Source organism: Oncorhynchus keta, chromosome 12 (genome assembly GCF_023373465.1).
Source record: "Oncorhynchus keta strain PuntledgeMale-10-30-2019 chromosome 12, Oket_V2, whole genome shotgun sequence".
Taxonomy (NCBI): Eukaryota; Metazoa; Chordata; class Actinopteri; order Salmoniformes; family Salmonidae; genus Oncorhynchus; species Oncorhynchus keta.
Genome location: NC_068432.1, coordinates 52,394,782 through 52,410,509, shown reverse-complemented (window position 1 = coordinate 52,410,509; position 15,728 = coordinate 52,394,782). Strand labels below are relative to the sequence as shown.

At 47.3% G+C, this 15,728-nt stretch overlaps 1 protein-coding gene across 4 annotated transcripts in view; it reads right to left on the bottom strand.

The window, feature by feature from the left end:
* Positions 1 to 15,728, bottom strand: part of LOC118381633 (transcription factor 4-like) — a 539,774-nt gene that overhangs the window by 111,301 nt on the left and 412,745 nt on the right. The gene's annotated exons all lie outside the window — the stretch shown is intronic.

Genomic DNA, 15,728 nt, shown 5'->3' with positions numbered 1-15,728 from the left:
TGCTATACCGTTGAATCTGATTGGTCAAATAAAATACAAATGTATTTGTCACATGCTTCGTAAACAACAGGTGTAGACTAAGTACCAGGTAATAACATGGCTATATACAGGAAGTACCAGGTAATAACATGGCTATATACAGGAAGTACCAGCTAATAACATGGCTATATACAGGAAGTACCAGCTAATAACATGTCTATATACAGGAAGTACCAGGTAATAACATGGCTATATACAGGAAGTACCAGCTAATAACATGGCTATATACAGGAAGTACCATCTAATAACATGGCTATATACAGGAAGTACCAGGTAATAACATGGCTATATACAGGAAGTACCAGCTAATAACATGGCTATATACAGGAAGTACCAGCTAATAACATGGCTATATACAGGAAGTACCAGCTAATAACATGTCTATATACAGGAAGTACCAGGTAATAACATGGCTATATACAGGAAGTACCAGTAACGAGTCGATGTGCAGGGGTACGAGCTAATTGAGGTAGATATGTACATATAGGTAGGGATGAAGTGACTAGGCAACAGGACAGATAATAGACAGTAGCAGCATCGGGTAGCCATTTGATTAGCTATCTATAGCTATAGACATTTAGGCAGGTTATCTTGGTGTTCTTGGGCTTGGGGAGAATGGTGGTCTGCTTAAAGCAGGGGATAGTCTCAAGTTTTACATTTTATGAGGATTAGGTTAAACATTTCAGTGAAGACACTTGTCAGCTGGTCAGTATGCGTCCTGGTATTCCTTCTGGCCCCGCGGACTTGCGAATGTTAACCTGTTTAAAGGTCTTATTCACATCGGCTACAGAGAGTGAGATCACACAGTCGTCCAGTTTACTGTCCAGGAACTGAACCGGTTGCCAATACAACAGAGACGGGACTGCGTAGTGGAATGGGAGGTAGGGGTGAGGAGGGGGAGTACCATGGGAGGTAGGGGTGAGGAGGGGGAGTACCGTGGGAGGTAGGGGTGAGGAGGGGGAGTACCGTGGGAGGTAGGGGTGAGGAGGGGGAGTACCGTGGGAGGTAGGGGTGAGGAGGGGGGGTACCGTGGGAGGTAGGGGTGAGGAGGGGGAGTACCGTGGGAGGTAGGGGTGAGGAGGGGGAGTACCGTGGGAGGTAGGGGTGAGGAGGGGGAGTACCGTGGGAGGTAGGGGTGAGGAGGGGGAGTACAGTGGGAGGGAGGGGTGAGGAGGGGGTATAGTAGGGGAGGACCGTGGATTGGGGGAGGTAGGGGTGAGGAGGGGGAGTGGGGAGGTAGGGGTGAGGAGGGGAGTACAGTGGGAGGTAGGGGTGAGGAGGGGGAGTACCGTGGGAGGTAGGGGTGAGGAGGGGGAGTACCGTGGGAGGTAGGGGTGAGGAGGGGGAGTACCGTGGGAGGTAGGGGTGAGGAGGGGGAGTACCGTGGGAGGTAGGGGGGAGGAGGGGGAGTACCGTGGGAGGTAGGGGTGAGGAGGGGAGTACCGTGGGAGGTAGGGGTGAGGAGGGGGTACCGTGGGAGGTAGGGGTGAGGAGGGGGAGTACCGTGGGAGGTAGGGGTGAGGAGGGGGAGTACCGTGGGAGGTAGGGGTGAGGAGGGGGAGTACCGTGGGAGGTAGGGGTGAGGAGGGGGAGTACAGTGGGAGGTAGGGGTGAGGAGGGGGAGTACCATGGGAGGTAGGGGTGAGGAGGGGGAGTACCATGGGAGGTAGGGGTGAGGAGGGGGTATAGTAGGGGAGGACCATGGAGTGGGGGAGGTAGGGGTGAGGAGGGGGAGTACCGTGGGAGGTAGGGGTGAGGAGGGGGTATAGTAGGGGGAGGACCGTGGGAGGTAGGGGTGAGGAGGGGGAGTACTGTGGGAGGTAGGGGTGAGAAGGGGGTATAGTAGGGGGAGGACCGTGGGAGGTAGGGGTGAGGAGGGGGAGTACCGTGGGAGGTAGGGGTGAGGAGGGGGAGTACCATGGGAGGTAGGGGTGAGGAGGGGGAGTTCCGTGGGAGGTAGGGGTGAGGAGGGGGTATAGTAGGGGAGGACCGTGGGGCGGGGGGAGGTAGGGGTGAGGAGGGGGAGTACCGGGGGTGGGGGAGGTATGGGTGAGGAGGGGGAGTACCGTGGGGCGGGGGAGGGAGGGGTGAGGAGGGGGTATAGTAGGGGGAGTACCGTGGGGCGGGGGAGGTAGGGGTGAGGAGGGGGTATAGTAGGGGGAGGACCGTGGGGCGGGGGAGGTGGAGGTGAGGGGGTGACCCTGGTCTAAAGTAGTGCACTATACAGGGGAGAGGGTGCCAGGTCTGGTCTAAAGTAGTGCACTATATAGGGGAGAGGGTGCCAGGTCTGGTCTAAAGTAGTGCACTACACAGGGGAGAGGGTGCCAGGTCTGGTCTAAAGTAGTGCACTATACAGGGGAGAGGGTGCCAGGTCTGGTCTAAAGTAGTGCACTATACAGGGGAGAGGGTGCCAGGTCTGGTCTAAAGTAGTGCACTATACAGGGGAGAGGGTGCCATTTGGGATGCATTTGGGGGTTGAGGATATCAGAGCCAGAGGACAACAGAGCAAGTGAAGAACCCCCCCATCCCAACACACAGCATTGTTACCCCATTAAAGCTTAGGCTCACTGACGGACGGACGGACGGACGGACGGGGGGGACGCAGAATACAGAATTTAGGATTGATCACAATCCAGAGACATCCACCCCCCTCCCAAACAACCCAAATAAATATAAAACAAACATGCGTGCTAAATGGCAACCCTATTCCCTACACAGTGCACTACTTTTGAACAGGGCCCACGGTAAAAAGTAGTGCACTATATAGGGGACAGAGTGTCACTTGGGACACAGCCTTTCACAGCCAGATTGCCCAGGGGGTTACCTACTGAGCCATTCCATAGAGGTCTAAACTATTACTAAACATATATGTTTAAACTTCACTACTACACCACTACTACATCACTACTACATCACTACTACATCACTACTACATCACTACCCAGGGGGTTACCTACTGAGCCATTCCATAGAGGTCTGGATAAGGAACATCTATGTTTAAACTATTGTTGGGTTCTACTACATCACTACTACATCACTACTACACCACTACTACATCACTACCACATCACTACTACATCACTACTACATCACTACTACATCACTACTACATCACTACCCAGGGGGTTACCTACTGAGCCATTCCATAGAGGTCTGGATAAGGAACATCTATGTTTAAACTATTGTTGGGTTCTACTACATCACTACTACATCACTACTACACCACTACTACACCACTACTACATCACTACTACATCACTACTACATCACTACTACACCACTACTACACCACTACTACATCACTACTACACCACTACTACACCACTACTACATCACTACTACACCACTACTACACCACTACTACACCACTACTACATCACTACTACACCACTACTACATCACTACTACATCACTACTACATCACTACTACATCACTACTACATCACTACTACACCACTACTACGCCACTACTACACCACTACTACGCCACTACTACACCACTACTACATCACTACTTTTGTTGGGTTCTGTATGTGATTCAAGTACAGTTCTAGGCTGCTACTACTACACCACTACTACATCACTACTACACCACTACTACATCACTACTATTGTTGGGTTCTGTATGTGATTCAAGTACAGTTCTAGGCTGCTACTACTACACCACTACTACATCACTACCACACCACTACTACATCACTACTACACCACTACTACATCACTACTACACCACCACTACTACACCACTACTACACCACTACTACACCACTACTACACCACTACTACAACACTACCATACCACTACTACACCACTACTACATCACTACTATTGTTGGGTTCTGTATGTGATTCAAGTACAGTTCTAGGCTGCTACTACTACACCACTACTACATCACTACTACATCACTACCATACCACTACTACATCACTACTACACCACTACTACATCACTACTACACCACTACTACATCATTACTACATCACTACTACACCACTACTACATCACTACCATACCACTACTACATCACTACTACATCACTACTACACCACTACTACATCACTACTACACCACTACTACATCACTACTATCGTTGGGTTCTGTGTGTGATTCAAGTACAGTTCTAGGCTGCTACTACTACACCACTACTACATCACTACCATACCACTACTACATCACTACTACATCACTACTACATCACTACCATACCACTACTACATCACTACTTTTGTTGGGTTCTGTATGTGATTCAAGTACAGTTCTAGTCTGCTACTACTACACCACTACTACATCACTACTACACCACTACTACATCACTACTACACCACTACTACATCACTACTATTGTTGGGTTCTGTATGTGATTCAAGTACAGTTCTAGGCTGCTACTACTACACCACTACTACATCACTACTACACCACTACTACATCACTACCATACCACTACTACATCACTACTACACCGCTACTACATCACTACTATTGTTGGGTTCTGTATGTGATTCAAGTACAGTTCTAGGCTGCTACTACTACATCACTACTACACCACTACTACACCACTACTACACCACTACTACATCACTACTTTTGTTGGGTTCTGTGTGTGATTCAAGTACAGTTCTAGGCTGCTACTACTACTACACCACTACTACACCACTACTACATCACTACCATACCACTACTACATCACTACTATTGTTGGGTTCTGTATGTGATTCAAGTACAGTTCTAGGCTGCTACTACTACACCACTACTACATCACTACTACACCACTACTACATCACTACCATACCACTACTACATCACTACTACATCACTACTATTGTTGGGTTCTGTATGTGATTCAAGTACAGTTCTAGGTTGCTACTACTACACCACTACTACATCACTACTACACCACTACTTTTGTTGGGTTCTGTGTGTGATTCAAGTACAGTTCTAGGCTGCTACTACTACACCACTACTACATCACTACTACACCACTACTACACCACTACTACATCACTACTATTGTTGGGTTCTGTATGTGATTCAAGTACAGTTCTAGGCTGCTACTACTACATCACTACTGCACCACTACGACATCACTACTACACCACTACTACATCACTACTACACCACCACTACTACACCACTACTCCATCACTACTACACCACTACTCCACCAATACTACATCACTACTCCACCACTACTACATCACTACTACACCACTACTACACCACCACAAATCCATCACTACCACACCACTACTACATCACTACTCCATCACTACTCCACCAATACTACATCACTACTCCACCACTACTACATCACTACTCCACCACTACTACACCACCACAAATCCATCACTACCACACCACTACTACATCACTACTCCACCAATACTACATCACTACTCCATCACTACTCCACCAATACTACACCACTACTACATCACTACTCCACCACTACTCCACCACTACTACATCACTACTACACCACTACAGCACTTTACTTGACTCATTGAGCTCTAGCGACAGTCACACAGACATACCTTACAGTTCGACACAAACCTTACAGTCAGACACAGACCTTACAGTCAGACACAGACAGACCTAACAGTCAGACACAGACAGACATTACAGTCACACACAGATATACCTTACAGTCAAACACAGACAGACATTACAGTCACACAGACAGACCTCACAGTCACACAGACATACCTTACAGTCAGACACAGACAGACCTAATAGTCAGACACAGACAGACCTAACAGTCAGACACAGACAGACATTACAGTCACACAGACATACCCTACAGTCACAGAGACAGACCTTACAGTCAGACACAGACCTTAGAGTCACACAGACAGACCTTACAGTCACACAGACAGCCATTACAGCCAGACACAGACCTAACAGCCAGACACAGACCTTACAGTCAGACACAGACCTTACAGCTAGACACAGACATATCTTACAGCTAGACACAGATCTTACAGCTAGACACAGACCTTACTGCCAGACACAGACCTTACAGCCAGACACAGACCTTACAGTCAGACACAGACCTTACAGCCAGACACAGACCTTACAGCCAGACACAGACCTTACAGTCAGACACAGACCTTACAGCCAGACACAGACAGATCTTACAGCTAGACACAGACCTAACAGCCAGACACAGACGTTACAGTCAGACACAGACCTTACAGCCAGACACAGACCTTACAGCCAGACACAGACCTTACAGCCAGACACAGACCTTACAGCTAGACACAGACCTTACAGCCAGACACAGACCTTACAGCTAGAGACAGACCTTACAGCCAGACACAGACCTTACAGCCAGACACAGACCTTACAGCCGGACACAGACAGACATTACAGTCAGACACAGACCTTACAGTCAGACACAAAGTGATAACTAAATAAGAAAGTCCCTGAGCTGAAAGGAGAGACAAGGATGAAGAGAGGCTATGCGTTGTTTTCTAGTTAATATCCCATCTGTCACAAGGCACGGCTGGCTGGTGTTAGTGTCAGGAGGCAGTGGAAAAATGTCCATTAGTTGCTGATTACAAGATGAAAACCCAGGTTTGTGGTTCCCTTCCTCACTTCTCTAAATAGTGCACAGCTTTTGAATACTTTCATATAGGAAATAGGCTGCTATTTAGGACACAGTGAATTTCCACGAGGTGACAGATCTTTACTGGAGCCTCTAGGAGGTCTTTTTTTATTATTATTTCTCCTTTCAAGGTAAAGGAGATTTTGGCAACTGACCACAGCCTTTTCTCTCCGTCTCCTAATTTAATTTAATTAAGTCCATATGTCAGCCTCTGCCAATGCTGGTTACTGCTCTCTGGCCAGGAGACATGTATGTGTGTGTGTGTGTGTGTGTGTGTGCGTGCGTGCTTGCATGCTTGTCTCTGCATATGTGTGTGTCTGTAAATCGTGCTCTGTCAAGAGGCTTTAGATATACCAGCAGGCCTCTACTTCTCATCACTTACAAACTGCAGACGAAACACACAGATTCAGAGGATAAGAAATGAAATTCATCTTTAATGTAGAATCTGTCTGGATTGTTTCTCTGGTACACGAATGGAATGGAAGTAAACAAAAACAATCTGCTGTAACAAGGTATCACAGGGGGTCATCTCTGCTACTGTAACATCATCTCTGGTACTGTAGCAAGGTATCAGAGGGGGTCATCTCTGCTACTGTAACATCATCTCTGGTACTGTAACAAGGTATCACAGGGGTCATCTCTGGTACAGTAACAAGGTATCATAGGGGTCATCTCTGCTACTATAACATAATCTCTGGTACTGTAACAAGGTATCAGAGGGGTCATCTCTAGTACTATAACAAGGTATCAGAGGGGTCATCTCTGCTACTATAACATAATCTCTGGTACAGTAACAAGGTATCAGAGGGGTCATCTCTAGTACTATAACAAGGTATCAGATGGGTCATCTCTGGTACTGTAACATCATCTCTGGTACTGTAACAAGGTATCAGAGGGGGTCATCTTTGCTACTGTAACATCATCTCTGCTACTATAACATCATCTCTGGTACAGTAACAAGGTATCAGAGGAGTCATCTCTGGTACTGTAACAAGGTATCAGAGGGGTCATCTCTGCTACTATAACATAATCTCTGGTACTGTAACAAGGTATCAGAGGGGTCATCTCTAGTACTATAACAAGGTATCAGAGGGGTCATCTCTGCTACTATAACATAATCTCTGGTACTGTAACACGGTATCAGAGGGGGTCATCTCTGCTACTGTAACATCATCTCTAGTACTGTAACAAGGTATCAGATGGGTCATCTCTGGTACTGTAACATCATCTCTGGTACTGTAACAAGGTATCAGAGGGGGTCATCTTTGCTACTGTAACATCATCTCTGCTACTATAACATCATCTCTGGTACAGTAACAAGGTATCAGAGGAGTCATCTCTGGTACTGTAACAAGGTATCAGAGGGGTCATCTCTGCTACTATAACATAATCTCTGGTACTGTAACAAGGTATCAGAGGGGTCATCTCTAGTACTATAACAAGGTATCAGAGGGGTCATCTCTGGTACTGTAACATCATCTCTGGTACTGTAACAAGGTATCAGAGGGGGTCATCTTTGCTACTGTAACATCATCTCTGCTACTATAACATCATCTCTGGTACTGTAACAAGGTATCAGAGGGGTCATCTCTGGTACAGTAACAAGGTATCATAGGGGTCATCTCTGCTACTATAACATAATCTCTGGTACAGTAACAAGGTATCAGAGGGGTCATCTCTAGTACTATAACAAGGTATCAGAGGGGGTCATCTCTGCTACTATAACATAATCTCTGGTACTGTAACAAGGTATCAGAGGGGTCATCTCTGCCACTATAACATATTCTCTGGTACTGTAACACGGTATCAGAGGGGGTCATCTCTGCTACTGTAACATCATCTCTGGTACAGTAACAAGGTATCAGAGGAGTCATCTCTGGTACTGTAACAAGGTATCAGATGGGTCATCTCTGGTACTGTAACATCATCTCTGGTACTGTAACAAGGTATCAGAGGGGGTCATCTTTGCTACTGTAACATCATCTCTGCTACTATAACATCATCTCTGGTACTGTAACAAGGTATCAGAGGGGGTCATCTTTGCTACTGTAACATCATCTCTGCTACTATAACATCATCTCTGGTACTGTAACAAGGTATCAGAGGGGTCATCTCTAGTACTATAACAAGGTATCAGAGGAGTCATCTCTGCTACTATAACATAATCTCTGGTACTGTAACAAGGTATCAGAGGGGGTCATCTTTGCTACTGTAACATCATCTCTGGTACGGTAACATCATCTCTGGTACTGTAGCAAGGTATCAGAGGGGGTCATCTCTGCTACTGTAACATCATCTCTGGTACAGTAACAAGGTATCAGAGGAGTCATCTCTGCTACTGTAACATCATCTCTGGTACTGTAACAAGGTATCAGAGGGGTCATCTCTAGTACGGTAACATCATCTCTGGTACTGTAACAAGGTATCAGAGGGGTCATCTCTAGTACGGTAACATCATCTCTGGTACTATAACAAGGTATCAGAGGGGTCATCTCTGCCACTATAACATATTCTCTGGTACTGTAACACGGTATCAGAGGGGTCATCTCTGCCACTATAACATATTCTCTGGTACTGTAACACGGTATCAGAGGGGGTCATCTCTGCTACTGTAACATCATCTCTGGTACAGTAACAAGGTATCAGAGGAGTCATCTCTGGTACTGTAACAAGGTATCAGATGGGTCATCTCTGGTACTGTAACATCATCTCTGCTACTGTAACATCATCTCTGGTACTGTAACAAGGTATCAGAGGGGGTCATCTTTGCTACTGTAACATCATCTCTGCTACTATAACATCATCTCTGGTACTGTAACAAGGTATCAGAGGGGGTCATCTTTGCTACTGTAACATCATCTCTGCTACTATAACATCATCTCTGGTACTGTAACAAGGTATCAGAGGGGTCATCTCTAGTACTATAACAAGGTATCAGAGGAGTCATCTCTGCTACTATAACATAATCTCTGGTACTGTAACAAGGTATCAGAGGGGTCATCTCTGCTACTATAACATATTCTCTGGTACTGTAACACGGTATCAGAGGGGGTCATCTCTGCTACTGTAACATCATCTCTGGTACTGCAACAAGGTATCAGAGGGGGTCATCTCTGCTACTGTAACATCATCTCTGGTACTGCAACACGGTATCAGAGGGGGTCATCTCTGCTACTGTAACATCATCTCTGGTACTGTAACAAGGTATCAGAGGGGTCATCTCTAGTACTATAACAAGGTATCAGAGAGGTCATCTCTGCCACTATAACATATTCTCTGGTACTGTAACACGGTATCAGAGGGGGTCATCTCTGCTACTGTAACATCATCTCTGGTACTGCAACAAGGTATCAGAGGGGGTCATCTCTGGTACAGTAACATCATCTCTGGTACTGTGACATCATCTCTGCTACATTAACAAGGTATCAGAGGGGTCATCTCTGCTACTGTAACATCATCTCTGGTACTGTAACATCATCTCTGGTACTGTAACAAGGTATCAGAGGAGTCATCTCTGGTACTGTAACATCATCTCTGCTACTGTAACACGGTATCAGAGGGGTCATCTCTGGTACTGTAAAATCATCTCTGGTACTGTAACAAGGTATCAGAGGAGTCATCTCTGGTACTGTAACATCATCTCTGGTACTGTAACATAATGTCTGGTACTGTAACAAGGTATCAGAGGAGTCATCTCTGGTACTGTAACATCATCTCTGCTACTGTAACACGGTATCAGAGGGGTCATCTCTGGTACTGTAAAATCATCTCTGGTACTGTAACAAGGTATCAGAGGGGTCATCTCTAGTACTATAACAAGGTATCAGAGGGGTCATCTCTAGTACTATAACATCATCTCTGCTACTGTAACAAGGTATCAGAGGGGTCATCTCTGGTACTGTAACATCATCTCTGGTACTGTAACACGGTATCAGAGGGGTCATCTCTGGTACAGTAACACGGTATCAGAGGGGTCATCTCTGGTACTATAACATCATCTCTGCTACTGTAACAAGGTATCAGAGGGGTCATCTCTGGTACTATAACATCATCTCTGGTACAGTAACACGGTATCAGAGGGGTCATCTCTGCTACTATAACATCATCTCTGGTACTATAACATAATCTCTGGTACAGTAACAAGGTATCAGAGGGGTCATCTCTGGTACTATAACATCATCTCTGGTACAGTAACAAGGTATCAGAGGGGTCATCTCTGGTACTATAACATCATCTCTGGTACTGTAACAAGGTATCAGAGGGGTCATCTCTGGTACTGTCACAAGGTATCAGAGGGGTCATCTCTGGTACTGTAACATCATCTCTGGTACTGTCACAAGGTATCAGAGGGGTCATCTCTGGTACTGTAAAATCATCTCTGGTACTGTAACAAGGTATCAGCGGGGTCATCTCTAGTACTATAACAAGGTATCAGAGGGGTCATCTCTAGTACTATAACATCATCTCTGCTACTGTAACAAGGTATCAGAGGGGTCATCTCTAGTACTATAACATCATCTCTGCTACTGTAACAAGGTATCAGAGGGGTCATCTCTGGTACAGTAACACGGTATCAGAGGGGTCATCTCTGGTACTATAACATCATCTCTGCTACTGTAACAAGGTATCAGAGGGGTCATCTCTGGTACTATAACATCATCTCTGGTACAGTAACACGGTATCAGAGGGGTCATCTCTGGTACAGTAACACGGTATCAGAGGGGTCATCTCTGGTACTATAACATCATCTCTGCTACTGTAACAAGGTATCAGAGGGGTCATCTCTGGTACTATAACATCATCTCTGGTACAGTAACACGGTATCAGAGGGGTCATCTCTGCTACTATAACATCATCTCTGGTACTATAACATCATCTCTGGTACAGTAACAAGGTATCAGAGGGGTCATCTCTGGTACTGTAACATCATCTTTGGTACTGTAACAAGGTATCAGAGGGGTCATCTCTGGTACTATAACATCATCTCTGGTACTGTAACAAGGTATCAGAGGGGTCATCTCTGGTACTGTAACATCATCTCTGGTACTGTAACAAGGTATCACAGGAGTCATCTCTGGTACTGTAACATCATCTCTGGTACTGTAACAAGGTATCACAGGAGTCATCTCTGGTACTGTAACATCATCTCTGGTACAGTAACAAGGTATCAGAGGGGTCATCTCTGGTACTGTAACATCAGAGGGGTCATCTCTGGTACTGTAACATCATCTCTGGTACAGTAAAAAGGTATCAGAGGGGTCATCTCTGGTACTGTAACATCATCTCTGGTACTGTAACAAGGTATCACAGGAGTCATCTCTGGTACTGTAACATCATCTCTGGTACAGTAACAAGGTATCAGAGGGGTCATCTCTGCTACTATAACATCATCTCTGGTACTATAACATCATCTCTGGTACAGTAACAAGGTATCAGAGGGGTCATCTCTGGTACTATAACATCATCTCTGGTACAGTAACACGGTATCAGAGGGGTCATCTCTGCTACTATAACATAATCTCTGGTACTATAACATCATCTCTGGTACAGTAACAAGGTATCAGAGGGGTCATCTCTGGTACTATAACATCATCTCTGGTACAGTAACACGGTATCAGAGGGGTCATCTCTGCTACTATAACATCATCTCTGGTACTATAACATCATCTCTGGTACAGTAACAAGGTATCAGAGGGGTCATCTCTGGTACTGTAACATCATCTCTGGTACTGTAACAAGGTATCAGAGGGGTCATCTCTGGTACTGTAACATCATCTCTGGTACTGTAACAAGGTATCACAGGAGTCATCTCTGGTACTGTAACATCATCTCTGGTACTGTAACAAGGTATCAGAGGAGTCATCTCTGGTACTGTAACATCATCTCTGGTACTGTAACAAGGTATCACAGGAGTCATCTCTGGTACTGTAACATCATCTCTGGTACTGTAACAAGGTATCAGAGGGGTCATCTCTGGTACTGTAACATCATCTCTGGTACTGTAACAAGGTATCACAGGAGTCATCTGGTACTGGTACTGTAACATCATCTCTGGTACAGTAACAAGGTATCAGAGGGGTCATCTCTGGTACTATAACATCATCTCTGGTACTGTAACAAGGTATCAGAGGGGTCATCTCTGGTACTATAACATCATCTCTGGTACTGTAACATAATCTCTGGTACTGTAACAAGGTATCAGAGGGGTCATCTCTGGTACTATAACATCATCTCTGGTACTGTAACAAGGTATCAGAGGGGTCATCTCTGGTACTATAACATCATCTCTGGTACTGTAACAAGGTATCAGAGGGGTCATCTCTAGTACTGTAACATCATCTCTGGTACTGTAACAAGGTATCAGAGGGGGTCATCTCTGGTACTGTAACATCATCTCTGGTACAGTAAAACGGTATCAGAGGGGTCATCTCTGGTTCAGCATGTGGGAGATGACCAGATGTTGAACAGTGTGTGATCGGATGAGTAACGATATGTAACGCTTGTCCACATGTGCATCACACAAACAGTACAGCAGGAATGAGCTCATTGTCCTTCCAGACGTCCACGAAAACAGGAAGAGACCATGCCGTGAAAACAGGAAGTGATGTAGAAGAGACTATGTTCGAGTTTGTTTGGAGTTTCACTAATGTCTGTGAAGATAGCAATGTGGTAGGTAGGTAGTGCGGCGAAGGAGGAGCCCAGTGATTGGTGTCAGCTGGAGGGGGATGCTGACAGCTAGCACGTCCTGTCTTCAGCACACTGCACCACCGAGCACTCTGGGACATGGCCATGCCGTAAGACCTGCTGACACAGCTACCAATCCACACACTGTTCCACTACCACATCAAACCTAATGTCCCTCCTCGAACGAACTACTGTTTCTCCCTTCCACACTGACCCCCCCCACTACCTTCCACACACTGACCCCCCCCCCACTACTGTCTACACACTGACCCCCTCCCCCACTACTGTCTACACACTGACCCCCTCCCCCACTACTGTCTACACACTGACCCCCACTACCTTCTACACACTGACCCCCACTACTGTCTACACACTGCCCCCCCCACTACTGTCTACACACTGAAACCCCTCCACTACTGTCTACACACTGACCCCCCACTACTGTCTGTCTACACACTGACCCCCCACTACTGTCTACACACTGCCCCCCCCACTACTGTCTACACACTGACCCTCCCCACTACCTTCTACACACTGACCCCCCACTACCTTCTACATACTGACCCCCCTACCTTCTACACACTGACCCCCCACTACTGTCTTTACACTGACCCCTCCCCCACTACTGTCTACACACTGACCCACCCCACTACCTTCTACACACTGACCGCCCCCACTACTGTCTACACACTGACACCCCCCACTACTGTCTACACACTGACCCCCTCCCCCACTACTGTCTACACCCTGACCCCCCACTACCTTCTACACACTGACACCCCCCACTACTGTCTACACACTGACCCCCCCACTACTGTCTACACACTGACCCCCCACTACTGTCTACACACTGACCCCCCACTACTGTCTTTACACTGACCCGCTCCCCCACTACTGTCTACACACTGACCCACCCCACTACCTTCTACACACTGACCCCCCACTACTGTCTACACACTGACCCCCTCCCCCACTACTGTCTACACACTGACCCCCCCCACTACCTTCTACACACTGACCCCCCACTACCTTCTACATACTGACCCCCTACCTTCTACACACTGACCCCCCACTACTGTCTTTACACTGACCCCCTCCCCCACTACTGTCTACACACTGACCCCCTCCCCCACTACTGTCTACACACTGACCCACCCCCACTACTGTCTACACACTGACCCCCTCCCCCACTACTGTCTACACACTGACCCCCCACTACTGTCTACACACTGACCCCCTCCCCCACTACTGTCTACACACTGACCCACCCCCACTACTGTCTACATACTGACCCCCCCCACTACTGTCTACATACTGACCCCCCACTACCTTCTACACACTGACCCCCCACTACTGTCTACACACTGATCCCCCCCCACTCCGGTCTACACACTGACACCCCCCACTACTGTCCACACACTGACACACCCCCCACTACCTTACACACTGAAACCCCCACGACTGTCTACACACTGACCCCCCCCACTACCTGTCTACACACTGACCCCCCCCCACTCCGGTCTACACACTGACACCCCCCACTACTGTCCACACACTGACACACCCCACTACTGTCTACACACTGACACCAACACCCCCCACTACCTTCCACATACTGACACCAACACCCCCCCACTACCTTCCACATACTGACACCAACACCCCCCCACTACCTTCCACATACTGACACCAACAACCCCCCACTACCTTCCACATACTGACACCAACACCCCCACACACTACCTTCCACATACTGACACCAACACACCCCCACACACTACCTTCCACATACTGACACCAACAACCCCCCCACTACCTTCCACATACTGACACCAACACCCCCCACACACTACCTTCCACATACTGACAACAACAACCCCCACCAACTTCCACATACTGACACCAACACCCCCCCACTACCTTCCACATACTGACACCAACACCCCCCCACTACCTTCCACACACTGACACCAACACCCCCCCACACACTACCCTCCACATACTGACACCAACACCCAGGTGTGTGAGGGAGGCAGGGGTATAACAGGTGTGAGGGAGGCAGGGGTATAACAGGTGTGTGAGGGAGGCAGGGGTATAACAGGTGTGTGAGGGAGGCAGGGGTATAACAGGTGTGAGGGAGGCAGGGATATAACAGGTGTGAGGGAGGCAGGGGTATAACAGGTGTGAGGGAGGCAGGGCTATAACAGGTGTGTGAGGGAGGCATGGGTATAACAGGTGTGTGAGGGAGGCAGGGGTATAAAAGGTGTGTGAGGGAGGCAGGGATATAACAGGTGTGAGGGAGGCAGGGGTATAACAGGTGTGAGGGAGGCAGGGGTATAACAGGTGTGTGAGGGAGGCAGGGGTATAACAGGTGTGAGGGAGGCAGGGGTATAACAGGTG